At 37.3% G+C, this 25,383-nt stretch overlaps 1 protein-coding gene across 1 annotated transcript in view; it reads right to left on the bottom strand.

Annotated features, from left to right (window-relative positions):
* PDZD8 (PDZ domain containing 8) overlaps positions 1–25,383 on the bottom strand; it is a 51,865-nt gene that overhangs the window by 4,288 nt on the left and 22,194 nt on the right. The gene's annotated exons all lie outside the window — the stretch shown is intronic.

Raw genomic sequence — 25,383 nt, forward strand, 5'->3', positions numbered from 1 at the left:
ATAAAAGAAACCAGAATTAAGAACAGCTCTACAATCTTTATATTTTCTATTCAAAGCCAAACTGTTTGCTTACTCCAAATTTATTCACCTTATCTTATACATAGTTCTGTATAACGGTAAGCATTTTTAATATGTGAATGTACTTTAAAAATGCAACCGAAAATTGGGAAAACTTAAATGTTGTCAGCTAAATAGCTAGTCAGTAGGATGTGGGAAACAGGATAATTTTATGTTATATGATCTATTTTTTTGTTTGTTTAAAAAGATTTATATGGTCACCTATACTCTAAGGTAAATAAATGGAGGTACAGGGGGCGATCCTCTTTACTGGCAGAAAGACTATTCATGAGCAAAAGACAGAGGAGAGAAGGGACAAAGCTTTGTGCAAGGAATATCAGAACTGTGGTAGGCACCTGAGTCAATCTGTTGTGAAGAGCTAGGGTTTGATTCTTAGGAGAAGCTGAGAAGCAGCTTGGTGATCTAACCCAAGAGAAGAAAGATGCTAAGATTAAAAGCAAAGAGAAAAGTGGGACTGAAGATCTGTAGCAAGCAGTCTGTTACACAAGATGTTGGTGGAAACAGAGTCAGCCCATTCTGGAAGGGTGGGGGATGAGAGTTGTTTGGTTACTGGACTGATCGTTTAATAATTTAGGATAAAGTTCCTATTGTATTGGAACCCATACTGCTCATGTTTTGCATGTTGTTTCCCACGGTGTAAGTAAAAGTAAAAAGCTCAAAATTAGAGGTGGAATATTCTTTTACTTATTGGATGGCACAGGTGGGTGCAAAGGCACCTATTACAGGGCTCCCTGGTGGAGAAACTGTTGGCAGCAGGTTTCATAAGAATAAATTCTCTAGGAACTGTAAGAGATTCTTAGTTGCAAATCTCTAGGAAAGTCAGCTCTTGAACCTGGGACTACAGAAATTTTAAGTATCATAGATTAAAGTATGAAACCTTTGAGACAGATAAATATTGTTTAGGGCTAAATGCTGACATAGCACAACTTGTTTGGTATCCTGGAGTTTCTAGTCAACTTTTCAATTTGAGCCATGAATTCACTTGGTAAGCTTGGAAGGCTAGGAAAATAGCTTGCTTATGAATAATATTGGATAAAAATACTACCCTTTATTAAAGGGTTGTTGTAGACATATATGCCGGGTGCTTAAGTATCTGTGTGAAATACACTGACCATTTCTGAAGCTATTGTGCTACTACTTTTATTAAAAACTGCTAAACTGCAAAGTTTTTAAACATCTGATTAAATTAGATGGCACAGTTCATCACAGAGATACCTGGATAGCCAGTTAATGTATCTGGTTATTCATTTCAGTATATTTAATCTCCAGTACTTTATAACATAGTCTGTGAATTTGAAATACAGGATGATTGATTAGACAATGGAAGGAAAAGTGTTGATCAATCAAATTTTACATACATATAAAACAAACCTATCATGTTATTCCCTTTCAAGGCAAGCAACACTATGCAAAACAAAGGAATAAGGTATAACAAAAGAAAAAAAAGGTATGAGATAAGGGAAAAATAAAGGAAATACAGCTAACTCTAGTTTATGCAAACACCATTTTACTATACCTCTTCCTAGTTTTTTTTTCTTCCAAACAATCCTTGCTTCTACCACATATATACATTGATTCATACTGTCCTTTTTTTTAAAAAAAATCTCATCTCTCCCTTGCAGTGGATCTGATTCAGTGAACCACAACTTTCTTAGTCTTCCCTTTCCCCTCAAACCATTCCCTTTTCCTTCATATAGCTGTTCTGCAGTTCAGTCCCCATTCATTCTCTCGGTATGATTAAGCTACCTAAATTTATTTCTTTAATTCTGGACATTCACGTTTGTATTCAATCCAGATTCATTCAGTATCTATTCATTTTTACTCTTTATCTTTTTTTACCACACTGTGATACTCTTTATCTTCTTAAGGACCCCACTGTGTGATATAAAACATTATGTTTCTCCAGACATACCCAACTTTCACTTTCATATAACAAAGTGAACAGAAGCATGCTCTTATATGCAGTCATTTTAGTTGTTTCAACAAATGTTTATTCCTCACAACAGATCACCTATTACACTGTTCTACTACCAGCATTTGCATCTCTTAAAATTTCTACATCCAGTTCCAACCTTCACTAAGTAAACATTGTCGCTTCCTTTTTCCTGTTAAACACAACTCTTTGACATATTAAATTCCAGATTCAGGTTCCTTGTTGCATCATATGATCTATCATTTGCTGCAAATAATTCAGGTTCTTAACCAGCTACATCATTATCTACAGTACATACAAACATATACACGCACACAGACATCAAAAAGCAATACACGTCTAATATCACAACAAACATTCCTAATACAAGCATGTTCCCTTGCATATTCAGAACCTCTCATCACCCTTGTATCCTTCACCAACTCTCTCAATCATTCATAATAATATTCATAATAAATCATGCTTTTCTGTTCATTCCTCTTTCATGTGTATGCACAAATAAACCTATGCTTAAACAACATATTAAAAATCAAAGTTGTAAGCAGATACAAACATTCACCATTGTAATTAATTCTTGGTTCTCCAAATGACCTAATCACCTTTTTGTACTCTCTCAACTTGTTCCTACACATCCATTCATGTCACTTCCAGAATACTTCTTTTCCACAGACTCCATTAAGTCACACTACTGCATAGTTTTTGTCATATCTGACTCCTCCTCCTCCTCATTTGAATTTATTAGCCACCCAACTCCAATGGATTCTAGAGGGTAGTATGGATTCCTATTTTCATAACCCATAGCAACCTAGATGACACCAATTCATGATTTCTGACATAAAGTTTAGTTCTTTTTATTTATAGCTAACCTTCACCTGGATTTCTATATATGCATATGTCCCACAAAATAAGACCACTTCCATTCTGATCTATTACATACTTCCCTTTTTGCTTAGTTTCACAGGCAAAAAGCATATCAATTTTTTTTTTTCCTTTATTAATACATGCTCTACCACTTACTTCTCTTACATTCCAAGTTCCAATTTTCCATATACCATGGTCGACACCAGATGGGCCCAGAAATATATGCCCAACATGGCTTTGGTGAAAATTGAGGCTTTCACGCAATGCTTTTTAGCAAGCAAGAGAAGGAACAGACTAGCTTATCAGCCTTAGCTGTATCTATGCCACAGACACTATTCCCTGTTAATAGTAAATATAGTATTGGTCAGTTCTGGAACATTTTGGCCAGTGCGCCACAAGCACAACTAAAACCCAGTTTTGTCCCAAACATCCTTACACTATTCTATGCAAACAAGAAACTCTACTCTAGAGACAGCCTTGTGAACCCAGAAACAGTTGCTCATGCTCCACTAATTATAAGATACACACAATGTAATGGTAGTTTCAGAATTCTCATATCTTTGGAAATATTTTCTTGTAATTGCACTTCTGATATCCGAATTATAAGATGAAATATTAATTCAGTCTTTCACTTTGAGTCCAACTTAATGGAATCATCATTAAATCCTCTCACTCCATTCGAATCAAAATCCAGAAATTCTGAGTATCAAGATGCCTATCTAGATGTTTACATTTCTAGCAGTAAGAGATTTGGATTTATCTCACTTAATGATGAGGCCATCTCTTTTCTTCAGATAATGACCATATTTTTTCTGTGACTGCCCTACCTAACAGCAAGTTTCATCTGAACTAGAGTTCTTACAGACACAGTACAGATATGATGTATCTCCACAACACACTACTTTTTATTAATAAGTACTTGCTCAGACCAGCTCTTTTTTGCTTGTAACAGGACATTTCAAGCCTGAGACAGTACTACTAAACAATGTACACTCTGATGATTAGTATTGTTACAAAGGAGCATCTAAGACAGTCCTTAATAATTTCTGTTCATGTATACATATTAAATAATTCTGAAATGATAAATTCTGTAATTTTAAACAAATCACAGAAGTTGATTCAAGCCAACATTGAATAGTAAAGTTATTTGCATATAAAGTGTAGAACATAGATCATTAACTTTACTAATGGCAGCTAAAATACACATAGCAGAAAGCAGCAGAAGTGCTATCAACAGATATAGCAAAATATGGGGATTAATACTGCTTGTCAAATCAACTTTTTCTGGTTAGCAATTCACTTGTCAACTATAAAACTTTCATACTTAAATGGCCATTATTTTGATACCTTTGGAATGAAAAAATTCAGGATAGGATTCAAATGTATAATTTCTTATATTTCATTTTTAATATCTTTCCTTTTTATATGTATATTGTATTTTGTTTTAAAAATAAAAGGAAAAAAAAACTAATGTTCTTGGAAACTTATTTTTTAAGAAAAACAGCTAACTAAGCAATTAGAGGCTGAACTAGATGCATGCAGTTTAAAAGTGATATATTCCAGGATCTACTCCTGATATATTTCCCCACATTTTACATTTAAAGGGAGAGCCTTTTTTTTCTTATTATTCCAAGCAAGTTTTATAAATTGTCTTGAAAGAGCAAAGTGATTGAACACATGCATTCTATATAGGTGATCTAAAATTCAATGCTGGAATCTTAATCAATGGTAATCTAGACAGTAGGGTTGGAAAAATCTTTCCTCTGAGAACTTCAAGAATCTTTTCCAATTGGAAAATGGCTGTTCAATATGTATGTTTTATATTTATCTAGCATTTTAGGAAACATTTATGTAAAATTCCAGTGTCAGAATCTGATTTATATTTTAACAAATGGCCCTGATTTTCTCCTAATTATTTCAGCATGCTTGTAATAGCATCCGCTTGAACTGCAAAGTAATAATTTTTTCAAAACACTTGGAAATAATCAGTTTCTGTGACTAGCAAGTAAACCTATCAGCAATTAGCACAAATTACCTAGGTATTCCAAGTAAGCGGCAATTACCAAGGCAGAAAAAATACAAACAACTGCAAAAGCAATTTAAGAGGCTGTATGTATTAGGCTGGCTTTTTTAAAGGCCATGAGCTTTTTACACAGTCCTGCAGCTGTTCCATCAAAGAGAACAATTTAGCCCATGTGATCCTGCTGAACATTTCTTATTCTCTGACTTTTAATCTTTACTAATTGTAGTTGGGATGCTTTCTCAGACCTGAAAGAAAATCATTATTTTTACGATTTTCACCCACCTTACATAAATTGACAGAAAAGATTCCTCTACTTTGGCATTTGAGCATAGAAAATTCTGAAAACTAAACTGACTGATCTCTCATACAGTAGATATTAACTGGATACGCTCTTTGAGGAAAAACAAAAAAATCCTTTTGGGATTATTGTGATACATTAATGAGTGTATCAAAATTGGTATTTTATAATATTGCTCAAAGAACCTACTTCATTCTGAAGAGTATTTAATTATAATTTAATACAGCTAGGTCATGATTAATGTAAGTTCAAGTAATGTGATATTCAATTTAGTGATAATTGTAAATTAATACCAGGTCCTGTTTAATGCAAACCAAAATGCTGTTAATGCAAGGCTAGCATGTGAGCAGTTGAGGTTACTGGATTACCACTGGAGTTTTAGATGCTGCCATTTGTTTATCTTTGTGTGTGCAAAATGGACAAAAGGAAGATCCCTTCAGACGAAAACACTACAAGTTCAAAAAAGAAGAGGCTCGTTATTACAAAGAGCAAAACTTTGATGTGATTGAACAACATGAAAATAGAACAAGATATTGGAATGCCTGAATCTACAGTATGCAATATTATAAAACACAGGGGAAATAAAAGAAAAAAGGTAATGTCACATCAGCTTTTTGTGATTTGCAAACATCTACAAGGAATACAAGTGTTACAATGATAGAAACAGAGCATTTTTCAACTGTATGGATTGAAGATTACAATCAAAAACACATTCTCCTTAGCAGGGCAGCCATTCAGACAAAGCTAAGTTTGTTTAAGAGAGTGAAAGAAAAAAAATAATGAAGTAGAAGAAACTTTTAATGCAAGCGTTGGTTGGTTTGTTCGATTTAAAAATCGAGCAAGCTTACCTTTAGGAATGATATTTAGATTTTCTTTTTGTTTTTACTTTGCTTTCTATAAATACTCTTTGTTAACAACACATTTAAATTATAAGTACATTATTTTTGACATTTAATGTAATATTTCAGTAATAAACATATAAAAATTATGTTAAAATTTTTCACTGCCTATTTCCAGTGATTACCATGTTTTCCATAGAAAAATAATTTTGAATAGTGTGAATTCAATGAATTCACTTTGTGGGATTCATTATCCTCATTAATTGAAACCTGGCTGTATTCCAATTTTGGAGCCATCTGACTCCACAATGACTGTGGGCGGCTTACAATGAAGTTAAATTAAAACACAAGATATCAAAGAAAAGAAGATATGGCTGACCAGAAAGCCAACCCATAACATGAAATAAAAAAAAATAAAAAAAAACCCCCACCACCTATCCATCATTGAAAAGGTATACTTCCTGGGCCCTATAAAATGCTAGATTGATGGGCCCTGGAGTATGCCCACTCTCGCTGACTTTACCAGACAGACCAAAACACATAAACACACACACACACATATATACATACATACAAACATAGAGAGCCAGTTTGGTCTAGTGGTTAAGGCAATGGGCTAGAAATCAGGAGATGTTCTAGTCCTGCCTTAGGCATGAAAGCCGGCTGGGTGACCCTGGGCCAGTCACTCCCTCTCAGCCTAACCCATCTCACAGGGTGGTTGCTGTGGGGAAAATAGGAGGAGGAAGGAGTATTAGGTATGTTTGCCACCTTGAGTTATTTATAAAGATAGTAAAGGCAGGATAAAAATAAAATAAATAAAAAAATAAAACTTTTTTTTAAAAAATAAGAAATTGTACAACCACTTTCACTTTCAATAAACTATTTCCTAATTTTTGACCAAACTTCACCACAATATACTTTTTTCCTCAAAATTGAAGGAACTTAACTGTGGGCATCTGTTTGACTCAAATGAAAAGGTGGAAAGGACTATCAGGACTTAGTAGAAGAGGCATAGCAAAGAAGACAGCAAAGCTTTAAGAAGCTTGGCCATCACTGGCAGAAGTGTGTAGTGAATGGTGTGATTATGTGGAGAAGTACCTACAGATAACAAAAGAGCTTATTTCAAGAATTATTTTTCTGTTTCATTTATTAAAATATTTCTATTTAAACTAAAGTTATGGAGGTAGAGGCATTACTTTTATTCAACCCTTGTATAATGTTCCCTTTCCTTGCATTTTTGCACAGGTCTCCTACATATTATCTATCAAGCCAATAACTGCTTTTCCCCCCCTTTCTTTAACAACGTGATATTTTCACCACAAAGTCCCAGATTTAATTGCACTTGGCATGGGGGGTGGATTAATTCTCTCTCATCTACCATCAGTCAGTGTTTCCTTAACAGTATGTCTATTTTGGGGATTCAGTTCATGCACGTTAAGGCATTACACTTTGCTAGCAAGAAGAGTTACCAGAACAGAATTTTCACTGCTAATTGATCTCTGTGTTTGTAGAACTGTAGCCATATATCTCACTACTTCTCTTTGTACCACAGGAAGGTCAGCTATCCCTCATTCTTTGGGAGGATTCTGCTCCAGGTAAAAATTGCACACAACAAGACCATGAGAAAATATATTTGATGCATGAGCAAAAATCCATTTACCATTTACTTGGATAACAAGTCTAATCTATTCCAACTGCGGATATGCAATACCATTGATAACAAGGCTTTCAATAACAAGGGCCACCTGTCCTGCAACAATTCAATGAAATGGGATAGGGAATTCTAGGGAAGCAGAGAATATTTCTTTTGCCTACACCCATGAACAACGGGAGATAGAACAGAGGCACAGGCTGAGGCTAGTGACTAGGATGCGGATGATAAATATTTGGGAAGTTTGTACACTGACTGGCATTTAGTGGGACAATTTCTCTCCAACCACACTTTCTCCAATGAACTCTGAATACATGTGGAATCCTAAGAGCTCATTCAAGAGGTAATAGGCAACTAGTTTAGCTAGGCTGACTGTACTGATTTTATTTGGAATTCTCTGCCTCTCTTTGTCTTTCCTGTTTTTCCCTTTTCTCAATAAAATGTTTTTATCTGGAGATTTGGCTCCATTGGTTGGATAAAGGAATTTCTACTTTATTCTGCTTGAATCACAGCCTTTCTCGGGGCACATTTTAAGAATGTAAAAAAACAGAACAAGTTCAGAAAACACTAGTAAGTAGGATTAGGGTCCTCTGAAGCTGTTGTTTAACCTTAAGAAAAGAAGATGGGGGTGGGGAAGGGAAATATCACTCCTCAAATACTTAAAAGGGTATCATACAGAAGAACGTCATGATCTGTCTTCATCGTTCCCTGGTAAGGACATGGAATACTGGAGTCAAGTTATGGAAAGGCAGGTTCCAATTGAATGTTAGGGTATGGGGGGGGGGTGTCTGTGTGGGAGGTGGTGTTGTAACAAGAGCATTTCTGCACTAGAAAACCATCTGCTGAAGATGGTTTGTTTTGGATTTCTGCAGTGATCTGGAAGATGGATTTGATGATCCCTTCCAAACATTAGAAACAAACAGAAACATTAAAGATGTACTGCTACAGCTGGTTTGAGGATGCCTTAGGAATGATAGGATGTTTACTTTCTTCCAATTGTGGGGGGGTCCACTCTTGGAGGGGGAAATCTGATGCTGAAGCCCCCCTTCCCCCCCAAAATTAAAAACCTCCAAAGCTGTTGTCTCACATCAAGGTTCTAAAGTTGTTAGAGAAGCATTTCCTGTACGTGCTTCTCCTTTATGTAAGTCCCTACAATCTGTTCTGGATGATTCCACAACTTGTTTGAACAGATTCTGCAGAGTACAAGGGAGAAGAATTCAATCTCCCAACTGTGGCCATTTTACTGATAGAAGTTAGACAGCTTGTTGCAGTATAGGTAAAAAAAAAACTTGACATATTTAAATATGGTAGGAAACATTTGCTTTTGCTTTTACAGTAATTTACCTTGCATGTGAGCTTTCCCAAGGTCACAGAAAAAGCTGCAAGGATTAAGGTTATTGCTAATATTTGGATAAGTGGGCCTACTTTATTTCTTGCTTACAAACATAAAGAGTTCTGTACGACTTTATCATTTCAAGATCACTCAGTTTGGTCAGTTATACTGTATTTATAAGAAACTTATTTCCTACTGAGGAAATTTGTTTGTCTTCAAATGTCAGCAGAAAATCATGAAAAATAAACTTCTGTTTTCATCACTGAACTCTTGCTGTTCATATCCTCTGACCTATATATTTTAATATCCTCTAAACAGCAGAGTGGTAAAATAATTAAAAGTGAAAAGATTCTACAATATGTTGGCATTTAAATTATTTAACAAAGAGATTGAATTGGGTTTCTGTGATATTAAAATCAGGCAATGTGGATTAGAGATTTATTTTATAAAACAACTTTAATTTATGGATTTGTTTATATGATAAATTCTTTTCAAGGATGGTTAAACATTACATCAGAGAACTGGAAATGAAGGGACAGTGTTAAAGAATTGGGGATTTTAAATACCTGCAGTAATCCTGCTAGTTGATAGCTTGCCATTTGGCAGGAACAAAACAAATCTCCCCATTACTTCTCATCCTAGGCTGAATCAGTGTGTTAAATATTTCAAAAACCTTTAGATAGAAACCAATACAGAATGGAACTAAGATCTTTTGGCCTTCTTTACACATTGTGTTAATCCATAATGTAGTTTGCTTTTGTTTAAACTGACATACAAACCACTATGAGGGGGAATGCCCCTCCCAATTTATGAACATTTTACATTTCACGTTTTATGGCTTATGATGAGTGAAACAATGAATTACTGCTCTCAGTACAGATTTTATCTTACTGTTTTGGGTATTTTTTATAAATGGAACCCTTTTCCCCAAATATCCTTGTGCCTCTTCTCCCTTTCTACACACAGTTCAAATTTTGGCTTCATGCTTTATTCAGCTTTTATATTCTCTCCTGAATGACAACCAGTTACTTCAATTAGCTGAGGAAATTACTTTAAGAGTTGATAATATGCAGGGGTGATGCAGCTATTCACTGTATGTGTTTTTAACTTTTTACTTTTAGAAATATATAAAATTACCCAATTTTTTAGATCTTTTTATAAAAACTAGAGGCAAAAGGCAAAAATTTATTATTTGTTAGGACTTATTTGAAGAAGCTATTGAAAATAAAGGAGTGCACAATTGGCATAAATGATTATAGACACTGCTGCTGCAGTGCATGGATGTATTTGAAAGCCTGAAGAACAGTTGTTGTTGGGAGAAGCCGTTAAACTGGTAAATTTTCCTTTCTGTACCCTACCCTATGCAGGGCTTTTCTTTTCTTTCTTTCCCAGCTAATGCATTCCCTCTCATCTTCCTACTGTTTTATTCCCCCCTTTCTCTAACTTTCTCTTCTTTTCCCTTCTCACCCCATCTCTATCCTGATTTTTTTCCTTTTCCTATCTTGCTGAAATAAGGAAGAAGTTGACTTTTGTGTTTATGCATGTGAGAGTGATGTGTGTAAGAGAGAGAATATAGGCAGATGAGAATCAATTACTTTTCAAAATACAGTATCAGAGGGTAATTTTATCTAATAATTATTTTGAGAGCCAGTTTGGTCTAGTGGTTAAGGTGCTGGGCTAGAAACCAGGAGACTGAGAGTTCTAGTCCCACCTTAGGCATGAAAGCCAGCTGGGTGACCTTGGGCCAGTCTCTCTCTCAGCCCAACTCACCTCACAGGGTTGCCGTTGTGGGGAAAATAGGAGGAGGAAGGAGTATTAGGCATGTTTGCCGCCTTGAGTTATTTATAAAAACAATAAAGGCAGGATAAAAATTAAATAAATATTTTGCGTGTGTGAATAAAAAACAATGTACAAATTGATGCATGGACATGGTAGAAACATGATATATACACAAGGATATAAAGGTACAGAGAGAGAGAGAGTGAAAGGTTTTGGTGTAAACTAGATTTAGCAGTATTTCATTTTTTCCTTTTAAATCATTTATTTTGCTTTCGTTTCTTACACTCTTTCTGCAATTTGCGTAACACTGCTTACCAAAAAAGCAATGTATAAACACACTCCCCAATTAGTTAAAACTGCTCTATTTCCAAAAGTTATTCATTTTCATCTGCATATACCAATCACCTCCCACATGGCATCAGAGCAGTACTGCAGTATATATTGTTGTTTCAACTGACTAGATTATTGTAAACCGCCCAGAGTCCCTCCAGTGGGAGGAGATGGGTGGGGACAAATTTGATAAATAAATAAAAATATATTTTAAATAAAGATACTTTGCATATCTTCAGCAAAGGATCGTTACCTTGTCGTGGTGCTGGAGCTTGAGCACCTCAATGATGCCATGAGCTAAACCGTGAAGGGCCACCCAAGACGGGAAGGTCATGACAGAGAGGTCAGACTAAATGCGATCCCTGGGGAAGGTAATGGCAACCCATCCCAGTATTCTTGCCATGAAAACGAAATGGATCATTACAACCAGAGATATGTCGGTATACCATCGGAAGATGAGACCCCCAGGTCGGAAGATGGTCAAAATGCTACTGAGGAGGAACAGAGGATGAGCTCAACTAGCCCCAGACGTGATGACGCAGCTAGCTCAAAGCCGAAAGGACGGCTAGCGGCTGACGGTGCTGGTGGTGAACGGCGAATCCCATGTTCTAAGGATCAACACAACATTGGAACCTGGAATGTAAGATCTATGAGCCAGGGCAAATTGGATGTGGTTATTGGTGAGATGTTAAGACTAAAGATAGACATTTTGGGCGTCAGTGAACTGAAATGGACTGGAATGGGCCACTTCACATCAAATGACCGCCAGATCTACTACTGTGGACAAGAGGACCACAGAAGAAATGGAGTAGCCTTCCTAATTAATAGTAAAGTGGCTAAAGCAGTGCTTGGATACAATCCAAAAAGCGACAGAATGATCTCATTTCGAATTCAGGGCAAACCATCTAACATCACAGTGATCCAAATATACACCCCAACCACAGATGCTGAAGAAGCTGAAGTAGAGCAGTTCTATGAGGATCTGCAGCACCTATTGAACAACACGCCTAAAAGAGATGTTATTTTCATCACGGGAGACTGGAATGCTAAGGTGGGCAGTCAAATGACACCTGGAATTACAGGTAAGCATGGCCTGGGAGAACAAAATGAAGCAGGACATAGGCTGATAGAATTTTGCCAAGACAACTCACTCTGCATAACAAACACTCTCTTCCAACAACCTAAGAGATGGCTTTATACATGGGCTTCACCAGATGGACAACACCAAAATCAGATTGACTACATCCTTTGCAGCCAAAGGTGACGGACATCTATACAGTTGGTAAAAACAAGACCTGGAGCTGACTGTAGTTCCGATCACGAACTTCTTCTTGCACAATTTAGGATCAGACTAAAGAGATTAGGGAAGACCCACAGATCAGCTAGATATGAGCTCACTAATATTCCTAAGGAATATGCAGTGGAGGTGAAGAATCGATTTAAGGGACTGGACTTAGTAGATAGGGTCCCGGAAGAACTATGGACAGAAGTTCACAACATTGTTCAGGAGGCGGCAACAAAATACATCCCAAAGAAAGAGAAAACCAAGAAGGCAAAATGGCTGTCTGCTGAGACACTAGAAGTAGCCCAAGAAAGAATGAATGTAAAAGGCAACAGTGATAGGGGGAGATATGCCCAATTAAATGCAAAATTCCAGAGGTTAGCCAGAAGAGATAAGGAATTATTTTTAAACAAGCAATGCGTGGAAGTGGAAGAAGACAATAGAATAGGAAGGACAAGAGACCTCTTCCAGAAAATTAGAAACTTTGGAGGTAAATTCCAGGCAAAAATGGGTATGATCAAAAACAAAGATGGCAAGGACCTAACAGAAGAAGAAGAGATCAAGAAAAGGTGGCAAGAATATACAGAAGACCTGTACAGGAAGGATAACAGTATCGGGGATAGCTTTGACGGTGTGGTCAGGGAGCTAGAGCCAGACATCCTGAAGAGTGCGGTTGAATGGGCCTTAAGAAGCATTGCTAATAACAAGGCAGCAGGAGACGATGGCATCCCAGCTGAACTGTTCAAAATCTTGCAAGATGATGCTGTCAAGGTAATGCATGCTATATGCCAGCAAATTTGGAAAACACAAGAATGGCCATCAGACTGGAAAAAATCAACTTATATCCCCATACCAAAAAAAGGGAAACACTAAAGAATGTTCAAACTATCGAACAGTGGCACTCATTTCACATGCCAGTAAGGTAATGCTCAAGATCCTGCAAGGTAGACTTCAGCAATTCATGGAGCGAGAATTGCCAGATGTGCAAGCTGGGTTTAGAAAAGGCAGAGGAACTAGGGACCAAATTGCCAATATCCGCTGGATAATGGAAAAAGCCAGGGAGTTTCAGAAAAACATCTATTTCTGTTTTATTGACTATTCTAAAGCCTTTGACTGTGTGGACCATAACAAATGGTGGCAAGTTCTTAGCGGTATGGGGATACCAAGTCATCTTGTATGCCTCCTGAAGAATCTGTACAACGACCAAGTAGCAACAGTAAGAACAGACCACAGAACAACGGACTGGTTTAAGATTGGGAAAGGAGTACGGCAGGGCTGTATACTCTCACCCTACCTATTCAACTTGTACGCAGAACACATCATGCGACATGCTGGGCTTGAGGAATCCAAGGCTGGAGTTAAAATCACTGGAAGAAACATTAACAATCTCAGATATGCAGATGATACCATTTTGATGGCTGAAAGCGAAGAGGAACTAAGGGGCCTTATGATGAAGGTGAAAGAAGAAAGTGCAAAAGCTGGCTTGCAGCTAAACCTCAAAAAAACCAAGATGATGGCAACCAGCTTGATCGATAACTGGCAAATAGAGGGAGAAAATGTAGAAGCAGTGAAAGACTTTGTATTTCGAGGTGCAAAGATTACTGCAGATGCTCACTGCAGTCAGGAAATCAGAAGATGCTTAATCCTTGGGAGAAGAGCAATGACAAATCTCGATAAAATAGTTAAGAGCAGAGACATCACAGTGACAACAAAGGTCCGCATAGTTAAAGCAATGGTGTTCCCCGTAGTAACATATGGCTGCGAGAGCTGGACCATAAGGAAGGCTGAGAGAAGGAAGATAGATGCTTTGGAAATGTGGTGTTGGAGGAAAATTCTGAGAGTGCCTTGGACTGCAAGAAGATCAAACCAGTCCATACTCCAGGAAATCAAGCCAGACTGTTCACTTGAGGGAATATTAAAGGCAAAACTGAAATACTTTGGCCACATAATGAAAAGACAGGACACCCTGGAGAAGATGCTGATGCTAGGGAGAGTGGAGGGCAAAAGGTAGAGGGGCCGACCAAGGGCAAGGTGGATGGATGATATTCTAGAGGTGACGGACTCGTCCCTGGGTGAGCTGGGGGTGTTGATGACCGACAGGAAGCTCTGGCTTGGGCTGGTCCATGAGGTCACGAAGAGTCAGAAGTGACTAAACGAATAAACAACAAGAACTTTGCATATAGTTTGTTTATTGTATTAGGTAAGTTAATTGTCTATAGTTGGCAGGGTTACGTCTATTTCCTGTATTCTTATAGATAGATAATTATGGCCTCATTCCACTCAGATGGAAAATGTGCTGTGCTATTAATGTAAGTAAAAAGATCAGCCAGCACTGGGGTCCACCAACCACCCTGGTAGAGAGCACGTCTTCATCTGACCGGGGCCCTGAAATATCTTTCCATGTTGCCTGATTCTGTGCTATCATTTCTTGATTCTGTCTTACCTACAGCTGAAGTTTAGCACAAATTTTGGTGATTGCCACTGTTATTTGTACTACAATTACTATAATGGTGTATTTTATGTAATTTTATTGCAATTTTTTAAAATTAACTTTTATTAATAATTACAGGTCTATGTATGTTATTGTTGTGCTTTCCGGCCCACAGGGCCTAATAAAGGTTTGATTTAATTTGATTGATTTCTTTATTTATATTTCAAATGTCTGTCACCACCCATCTTCCTCCAAAGAGGATTTGATTCCTTTTCTCAGGTCAGAGTGAATAATTCTGTTTTATACCAAGTACAAATGATCTTTTTAAAACTAAATTTGTGTCTTTAATTGTCTAATGCAGCAATTCTCAAATATATCATCTCTGCCCCAAAACAGATTATAGTTCTGACTTTTGTACTTAGGCTGTCAATCATGTCTTGCAAAGTGAACTATCGATTACATTATGACTATAGCTCAATCCTAGTGTAATTATTGCCTAATTGAACAACTAGCTTCATATGAAGTGCTATTTAACCAGCTTTTATTCACTCAGTTCTTACATATTTTATTATTATTATTAAATTTATATTACTGCCCATCTCCCCCGATATGTATATACCTTCTTAAGTCACTGTAATCACCTGGAGATCAGATGATATTCTTACCCTTACAAAACCATTCTTCCAATAAATTCTTCAATGCTTTACGTTCCCCCCTTGGACAAATAGGGTTGTCTACATTTTTAAAAAATCCTATGCAAAACACATACAGGAAAAAGCTGTAGCCCAATGGGAGACCACATGACTTGCAGCAAAAGTCAAAAACAAAAACAAAAAACCCAACACTATACATCTACGCTACACTAGTGTTTTCAAGGCCTTCCAGAACGTCATCAGGGTGGAAGCTGTCATGAGTACTGATGGCGAGCTGGAAGGGGCCTCTATCCAGGGGGGAAAACGCATGCGTAGTACTGAGGAATTAAGCAGCCATTCAAAGAGACACAGAGCAGACCCGCCCTAACTTTTGGGGTTTATCTGTCTGGGTTTTCCCCACGCTTCTTCAGTTTGTTAGGATTCTGTTTTATGTAGCAGTAATAAACACTAGAGACCTACTCCTCATCTCAGCGTGATTTCTGACTGTTAGGACAGAAGCTGTATGGATCTCGGGGGGGACCTCGTTCCAGAGGGCAGATCCTGGATCCTGAAATGGGGCATGGTTTAATCAAGGGGTCTCAGAGAGCACCCATTCTGCTGGATCGTACCAGACAGGCAGAAACTGTGGAGGACAGGCAGTCCCTCAAACAGTTGCGCTCTGTGCCATGTAGGAGTTTTGTCAGGGTTGAGGTGAAGAAACAAAGCTGAGCCAAGGATTAAGCACTAGTCTTCATTGCTTCTATCACACACAGAATCTTGCCAAATTGAGTAAAACCAAAAAGTGGTAGGGAAAAATACTCTGGGCAATCTAAGGCTTGCCCTGTCTCGGCTTCTTGGCTGGCTGCCCAAGGCCCTCCAGACTGTAAGATCGTTTCTCCCCCTGGAATGCACCCCCCCTCTCTCCTGCGACCTCCATTGTACCACCTCCCTCCTCAGAGACACATTCCATCACAAGTTTATAAGTAATAACCAGCACCTTGAATCATACCCAGAAGCAAACTGTCAACCAGTGCAACTCATGGAGGTGTCACATGGGCATATAAAGGCATGCCCACCTCTGTGCACATCACTGCATTCTAGACCAGTGGAACCTTCCAAATGGTCTTCAAGGACAACCCCATGTTAAGCACATTGAAATAGTTGAGCCATAAGTTGACAAGGGAATGAGTGACTGCCTGGAGTGACTGCCAACTGTAGCAGGAAAGGCTGCAACTGGTGCACCAGATGGTGCTGTATAAAGGCCCTCTTGGCCATAGCTGCCACCTTTTCTTCAAGCAGGAGCTGTATGTCCAAGAGAACCCCCAGGGTGCACAATGATTCTGACTGGGAAAGTGTAACCCATCAAGAAGTAAAGATAATCCCTCGATCTGAGTGGTCTTAACAGCCACAGATACTCAGTCTTGATTGGATTGAGCTAGAGTTGGTTTCTCCCCAATCAGACCCATACAGACTCCAGGCACTGGGACAGAACTTCAACATCCTCACTTGGCTGGCCTGGAGTCAAAAGATATAATTGGGCATCATCAGCATACTTATGATACTGGACCCCAAACTGGCAGATGACATCACCCAGAGGTTTCATGTAGATGTTAAACAGGAGGGCAGTGCACATCAAGCCCTGTGGCACCCCACAGAGGGGCCTAGGGAGCGACTTCTCTCCCCTCTACCAACACTCTGGAACTGACTGTGAAGGAAGGAAGAGAACCACTATAATATGTGTCTCCAATTCCCAGTCCCTGGAGTTGGTTCAGAAGAATGCCATAGTCGGTATCAGAGACTTCTAAGAGACCAAAGAGCAGGATGGCAATTCTTATAAAGTACAGTCATAAAGATACAGTGGAGCTAACCACTCTTTTGTATTACACCAATCTCGCTTCAACTAGCCTGGCTATTATTTCCAGACTTGAGCAACTTTAATAGCTTGGGAGCAAGTTACTCAAAATGCTGTTTACAAAAATATAAACCTAACTAAGCCCCATGCAATAGAAAAAATAAAATCTTGTCTATTTTCATTACCAATGACTCTATTGGACTTTACATTTGCTATCTGATATTTTTAAATAGTAATATCAGAAATCATCCTTGAGATCTTCAATGCACACTTTTCATTAGATGCCAATGCAACAACAGCAGTGAGTCAGATTTGGCTATACAAAAGCAAGAGGTTATCATATTCACCTGATACTGAACTGTCTTGGGAAGTAATGTAGGTAGAACAAAGAGCTACATGCTTAAACATTTGAACTAGGGGAATATTCAATACATCGTCAATACAAAAGAGAATACATGACATAAATATTCTTATGAAGATTATACTAATATACATAAAGTGTCAGTTACAGCTCAATATATACTGCTGTTGCGGCAGAAAATATACATGTCAATAGAACACAACTACTTCAATCACTGGAGTCAAGATGGCAAAAGAAGTTAAATATTTAACACTCAAGCTGAGAAAGCAGATCACTTTCAAACTTATATAGTAGACAGATTACATAATGTTACACAATCCTCAAGTCTCAGAACTATTCCCCACAATATTTACAAATATTGACTTTTACAAGATTCTTTTTCATAAAAAGTGACATTTTCAAAAAGGCGGTTTCTCCCCTTTAATCTCAGTTCTTGTTTGACACGATTAAAGACTAAAACGACAGACTTTAGTAAAATCAGTAAATTGCTAACCATATGAGGCATTAACTGAGGCTCACAGATTATTAATTCATTACTTCAAATGTGACATCAGTTCTTAAAACAAGGTGTCATGTAGTTCTTTCCAAGACATGGGCAAATTTAATGTTAGAATCACATGTGAAGATTTAATGTCTTTTAAGAATGAAATTGTCTTTTGAAAAAAATGACATTTCATCAGAATTTTTATAAATCAGTGGTTAAGCTCTCAGGAGCATCCCAGGAAATTATGCATTTTCTTCTAATGAAGCAGTATTAGTATTATACTTTACTGATTAGTCTATTTGACCATATCAAAACATCAACTGCAGTAAAATACAATAAGACAAAATAAGGTAAGATACAATATAATGGGATAAAATGGGTTACAGTGAGATAAAATAGATAAAATATAGTAAGGTAGGGTAAAATAAGGATAAAAGGTAAGATAAAATAGTATGCGATGAAATGGAGTACAGAGATGTATAATAAGATGAATATTAGGCTCAAAGACAATATATGTTTAGGTGAATTGCATGCAACCCCAATGAGTTCTATAAAATGTATTCTGTGTGTTGCAATGTTAAAGAATAGCATTAAGGGGCAAAGTACAAGTGATTTTAACTGTGTAGTGCAAACTCTAATTTTTTTCCCTACAAAAATGTTCAGTATTTTATAATGTATTATTACATTATCATCATCATCATCATCATCCAGTGCATACAGATGTTCTTCCTCATCTTATTTTCAAAATAAGTTTGTGAGATCTGTTGGGCTGAGAGATACTGATTGGCCCAAAGCAAGCTATGGTGAGAAGGAATTTGAACCTGTCCAGCACCTTGATCTAACACCTTAATCACTACCATACACTGGCTTTAGTATTGCAGTTAGGAAGTTTTAATCCTTTGCCACTCACCTAAATGGGACTCATTTATTTATTGCAATGCAAACTGCAGCTATAACTCTACAGCCGGTCCAGATCAAGATCACAGTAGGCAGCAAGACATTAGAACTACAATACTGTTATCTGGTTCAAGGGCTTATGTATAGGCATTTACTTTTTAAAAATGCAAAGACTGATTTAAGCAAACAAGTTCACATAAATTTGACTCTAGCTCTCCTTGATGCGTTTTTACTTCATCAATTTCTTATATACAAGTCACTGTGTTCCCTTAATGGTTTACAATAAAATATAAGATAATCTTTTATTATTAAAAAAATAAAACTTCCATTAAAAACAATTCAAAGTGAACAATTAAGATCAACAGTGAAAGAATTAGTTTACAAAGGTTTAGTATACTAAGAGGCTTATTTAATTCCAACAAACAAATTGTTCATATCTAGTCAGCAAGGTATGCATTCCAAACAACTGGTACAGTCATAGAAAAGGATAACCTTAATGCATTTCAAAATGAGCCCACAACAACTGGAGGGAAACTTTTTGAAATGATCTCAATGCATATGGAGAGGAGAACTCATAGAGAAAGTAGAACTCTACTGTGGATTTGGATTAAAAGAAAAGGTGGTTTGGACATGCTCACACAGCACCTGCCACTTTTCCTTAAAGTAGCTGTGTCTTTTCTTAATCTTGTGCAGTCTGTGGAAAACATCTAGTTAAGAAAGTGATGACAGGTGTTATATGCATGCCCATGTGTACTCTCAAACATCTTTTCCCATTTGAATATGGATAACTGTACAATCCTAACAGAAAGATAAACTACTTCAAGTAGTCTGGACTGAAGCCATGTCGAGTTTTAAATATAATATCCTTGAGTGTTAGCAGAAGTAGAAAGATGGTATATAAATCTAATAAATAAGTACCTGTCTCAGTTGCAAATAAGCATGAAAGTTGGAATACTGATTTAAAACTTGAAAGCAGTCCAAACTAGAGCTCATAGCTACAATTCTAATAAAGTTGCAAAAATGTTCCAAACTGTGGTTTATATAAGTATTAAAAATTAACCATATTTTTTTCATATTTGGTTACAAATCCCTAAGCCTTCAAATCCAACATGAAATAAAGGTAAATGGCAGCATGCAGGTACTAGACTTATATGCAGTTTGTTGTTGTTGTTTATTCGTTTAGTCGCTTCCGACTCTTCGTGACTTCATGGACCAGCCCACGCCAGAGCTTCCTGTCGGTCGTCAACAGCCCCAGCTCCCCCAGGGACGAGTCCGTCACCTCTAGAATATCATCCATCCATCTTGCCCTTGGTCGGCCCCTCTTCCTTTTGCCCTCCACTCTCCCTAGCATCAGCATCTTCTCCAGAGTGTCCTGTCTTCTCATGATGTGGCCAAAGTATTTCAGTTTTGCCTTTAATATCATTCCCTCAAGTGAGCAGTCTGGCTTTATTTCCTGGAGGATGGACTGGTTGGATCTTCTTGCAGTCCAAGGCACTCTCAGAATTTTCCTCCAACACCACAGTTCAAAAGCATCGATCTTCCTTCGCTCAGCCTTCCTTATGGTCCAGCTCTCGCAGCCATATGTTACTACAGGGAACACCATTGCTTTAACTATGCGGGCCTTTGTTGTCAGTGTGATGTCTCTGCTCTTAACTATTTTATCGAGATTTGTCATTGCTCTTCTTCCAAGGATTAAGCGTCTTCTGATTTCCTGACTGCAGTCAGCATCTGCAGTAATCTTTGCACCTAGGAATACAAAGTCTTTCACTGCTTCTACATTTTCTCCCTCTATTTGCCAGTTATCAATCAAGCTGGTTGCCATAATCTTGGTTTTTTTGAGGTTTAGCTGCAAACCAGCTTTTGCACTTTCTTCTTTCACCTTCATCATAAGGCTCCTCAGTTCCTCTTTGCTTTCAGCCATCAAAGTGGTATCATCTGCATATCTGAGATTGTTAATGTTTCTTCCAGAGATTTTAACTCCAGCCTTGGATTCCTCAAGGCCAGCTTGTCGCATGATGTGTTCTGCATACAAGTTGAATAGGTAGGGTGAGAGTATACAGCCCTGCCGTACTCCTTTCCCAATCTTAAACCAGTCTGTTGTTCCGTGGTCTGTTCTTACTGTTGCTACTTGGTCGTTATACAGATTCTTCAGGAGGCATACAAGATGACTTGGTATCCCCATGCCACTAAGAACTTGCCACAATTTGTTATGGTCCACACAGTCAAAGGCTTTAGAATAGTCAATAAAACAGAAATAGATGTTTTTCTGAAACTCCCTGGCTTTTTCCATTATCCAGCGGATATTGGCAATTTGGTCTCTAGTTCCTCTGCCTTTTCTAAACCCAGCTTGTACGTCTGGCAATTCTCGCTCCATGAACTGCTGAAGTCTACCTTGCAGGATCTTGAGCATTACCTTACTGGCATGTGAAATGAGTGCCACTGTTCGATAGTTTGAACATTCTTTAGTGTTTCCCTTTTTTGGTATGGGGATATAGGTTGATTTTTTCCAGTCTGATGGCCATTCTTGTGTTTTCCAAATTTGCTGGCATATAGCATGCATTACCTTGACAGCATCATCTTGCAAGATTTTGAACAGTTCAGCTGGGATGCCGTCGTCTCCTGTTGCCTTGTTATTAGCAATGCTTCTTAAGGCCCACTCAACCTCACTCTTCAGGATGTCTGGCTCTAGCTCACTGACCACACTGTCAAAGCTATCCCCGATATTGTTATCCTTCCTATACAGGTTTTCTGTATATTCTTGCCACCTTTTCTTGATCTCCTCTTCTTCTGTTAGGTCCTTGCCATCTTTGTTTTTGATCATACCCATTTTTGCCTGGAATTTACCTCCAATGTTTCTAATTTTCTGGAAGAGGTCTCTTGTCCTTTCTATTCTATTGTCTTCTTCCACCTCCGCGCATTGCTTGTTTAAAAATAATTCCTTATCTCTTCTGGCTAACCTCTGGAATTTTGCATTTAATTGGGCATATCTCCCCCTATCACTGTTGCCTTTTGCTTTCCTTCTTTCTTGGGCTACTTCTAGTGTCTCAGCAGACAGCCATTTTGCCTTCTTGGTTTTCTCTTTCTTTGGGATGTATTTTGTTGCCGCCTCCTGAACAATGCTGCCAACTTCTGTCCAGAGTTCTTCCGGGACCCTATCTACTAAGTCCAGTCCCTTAAATCTATTCTTCACCTCCACTGCATATTCCTTAGGAATATTAGTGAGCTCATATCTAGCTAATCTGTGGGTCTTCCCTAATCTCTTTAGTCTGATCCTAAATTGTGCAAGAAGAAGTTCGTGATCTGAACTACAGTCAGCTCCAGGCCTTGTTTTTACCGACTGTACAGATGTCCGCCACCTTTGGCTGCAAAGGATGTAATCAATCTGATTTCGGTGTTGTCCATCTGGTGAAGTCCATGTATAAAGCCGTCTCTTAGGTTGTTGGATATATGCAGTTTAACAACCCCTAATTTATTTAGTTCATGTTGTTACTTCTAAATCGATTACTGTGTAAAAACGTAAATTAAAAAAAAAAGAGAGAAATGGAATATCCAGAACAGGTAGGGAGCATCTCCATTACTTCCTACTAAATTCCCTCTGGCCTGTCTCATTTGCTTTGTATATAGAAGAAGGTTTGGGAAATACTCTAGTCTGAAATCTGGAGAATTGCTGCCACTCAATGTAGAGTAAGGTCTCCAACACAGTCCTCATGGACAGTCCTTTGATTTTATGGTTAAACTGAGAGCCTTATGGGCTCTCTGGAAGACCCATCTACTTCCTGACAGGAGAGGAAAGCAATGAAGCTTCTCTTCCTTTCCAGTGACTCTGTTACTAACAGTAGTGACAAGACAGTTACATTGAACAAGAATATTAGAGGGAAAGGAATGTAGAATCCTTGTAATAATGGGACAGTGTGTAGCTCCTAGTCTAGCACAAAAGATAGCCATGAAGCCAAAAAAAAAAAAAAAGCCTACTGAAGTTATATAGCAGGGACGTTACATGCAAAATGATCTTAAGCTTATCATATTGAACCAGGGACACAAAATTACAAATCTTCCTGAAAAAGGTATGTCCACATTGCAACTGACATTTTAAGCAATATATTGGACAGGTTTAATAACCCTGAATCTTCTTTTACAATCAATTATGTACCAATATACTGTAGGTGATGTGATCAGATTAAAGTGTCACTACTGTTCACTGCTGTGACTAAGGTGTCTAACTTATCTTCATTGCTAACAGAATAAAAAATGAAAATGCCAACTCAAGGTGGGCTAGTATTTTTCTCAGATAAAGAACTTGAATGCACAAGAAAAAACTTGTGTCTTTCTATATCTCTAAACACATTTAAATCTTTGCATGAAATTGCAGAACAGATCCAAACATTTTAAACAATTGCTATCTGAAAAAATGTATTTCTACTCCAAATTTTGCCATTAATATTACCTTAATTGACTACAATGTATTGATTTCCATGTAACTAAATAATACATGAGTATTTTAGATATGCAGCTTAAAGTTTAGTAATGCTGAAACACCTGGTGACCCAGTCTAGGTGCTTTTCTCAATATGATATTCATCAGATGTTCCCAAACTACTTAAACTTTTACTCTCTTTCAAATCAGTTAGGGGCCATGGGCATTGTACTTCAAAATCTCTCAACAGTATATACTGGAAAGTCTGTAACATAGAGTCAAATAGAGAACCAGAACTGGATTATTAAAATGAAGAGCATCATAATGATACCTCCCTGATCAGCATGAAATATAAAATTCAGCTTAGTAATAATGATTCTTGAAATGATTTAGGAGCATTTTATTGTAGCCAAAAATTTTTGGATTAAACCATTAGCAAATTTGAAGGGTACAAATCCCATCAGTATCTGTTCTTCCACTAGTTCTTCAGTTATCTGAGATTCAAGAATTATTCAAAATAATATAGTTCATTTTCAGCAGAGCAAAAAATACAATGCCCCTTGATTGGATTTTTTTCTGTAACTTGAACTAGGACTGAGTAACCAATGGCTTTCACTACATTCAACTGCTCAGACTGGGTCTTTAATTTTTGTAAATTAAAGAAATCTTTATGTAGGAAGTGACACTTTGCTATGGAAGGTAATCCTTTCTCCATTATTTCAAGGATCCATTAGCTTACAGCAGAGGTTGTAAAGATTTGTAAATAAAAGGATTATCAGAATATGTAGAGATGGTGTTTTGGCAAACTTGTGAATTTGTCTAAGGTGGAGGATGGTTCCTTGACTTTGGATGGGGCTTTCTAGACCGAAACTGAAAATTGCTCTACTGAAAGAAGCATCTTTATACAAGGATATTTTTGAAGAGTAAGTTCTAACAACTTCCAGAACTACTCTCCTCTACCATTATCTTCCCTGGAATTTTTTTCCATATTTTTTTAAAAAAATATTATATCAAACTAATTAACATAATTAAAAATGTAACAATATTAACAATACAATGTAACCTGAAATTAAGCATAAGAAGAGGAGAAAAAGGAAGAAAGAGAAAAAAAGGCTTGGAAAATTATGTTATAAATAGAATAAAAAAAAAACCCTGACCATATTGTACAAGTTTTTTTAAAAAATTTCACTCCTCTGTAAATAAATAAAACTAATTCAAACAATGACACATGTTTACAATCCATTGCTGTAAATTAGTGGAGATTTCTATATTATATAACTCCTTTAGCCAGTCCTTATGTCTGAAAAATCCACAGTTCTTGATGGATTCCAATTACTAGAGATATAGCCAAGAAGATCATATGCATCCACAGTCTTATGAACAATCCTACTGATATCAACCCCCAAATGTGGCAATAAAAGGACATACCCTGCCATGAGTTAATGTTCCAGCTGCATCTCCAACACAAAAGTGATAACAATCAATGTTATTAAACATTCAGAAAGGTGCCCAAAATATATCAAACATGTTTTTGTTTAATCTCATTTTCAGACCATAGGAAATTAATTTCATCTTATTTAAAGCAATCCTCTACTTCTTTATCAAGTTAGGATATTCAAACCCATTACTGTATTCCAGAGGTCAAGTAAAAATTAGTTAATATTAATGCCCTTCAACTTTCTTTAACAAAAAGTTACTTGCACAGGAGCCACAATTAATTCCTCTATAATATCCAGTCATTGCAGAACTTCAGAAGCAACAATAGAATATGGACCAAATAGAACAAATAGGAAATGTTTGCATTAAATAAACTGCTAAGAACCATTCTTAAGGTAAACCAAATAATTTTTTGATTCTGCAAAATGTTTTAAAACAGAAACCTCAGGACTGAGTTGATCTAAGTAAT

Source organism: Candoia aspera, chromosome 6, assembly GCF_035149785.1.
Source record: "Candoia aspera isolate rCanAsp1 chromosome 6, rCanAsp1.hap2, whole genome shotgun sequence".
Taxonomy (NCBI): Eukaryota; Metazoa; Chordata; class Lepidosauria; order Squamata; family Boidae; genus Candoia; species Candoia aspera.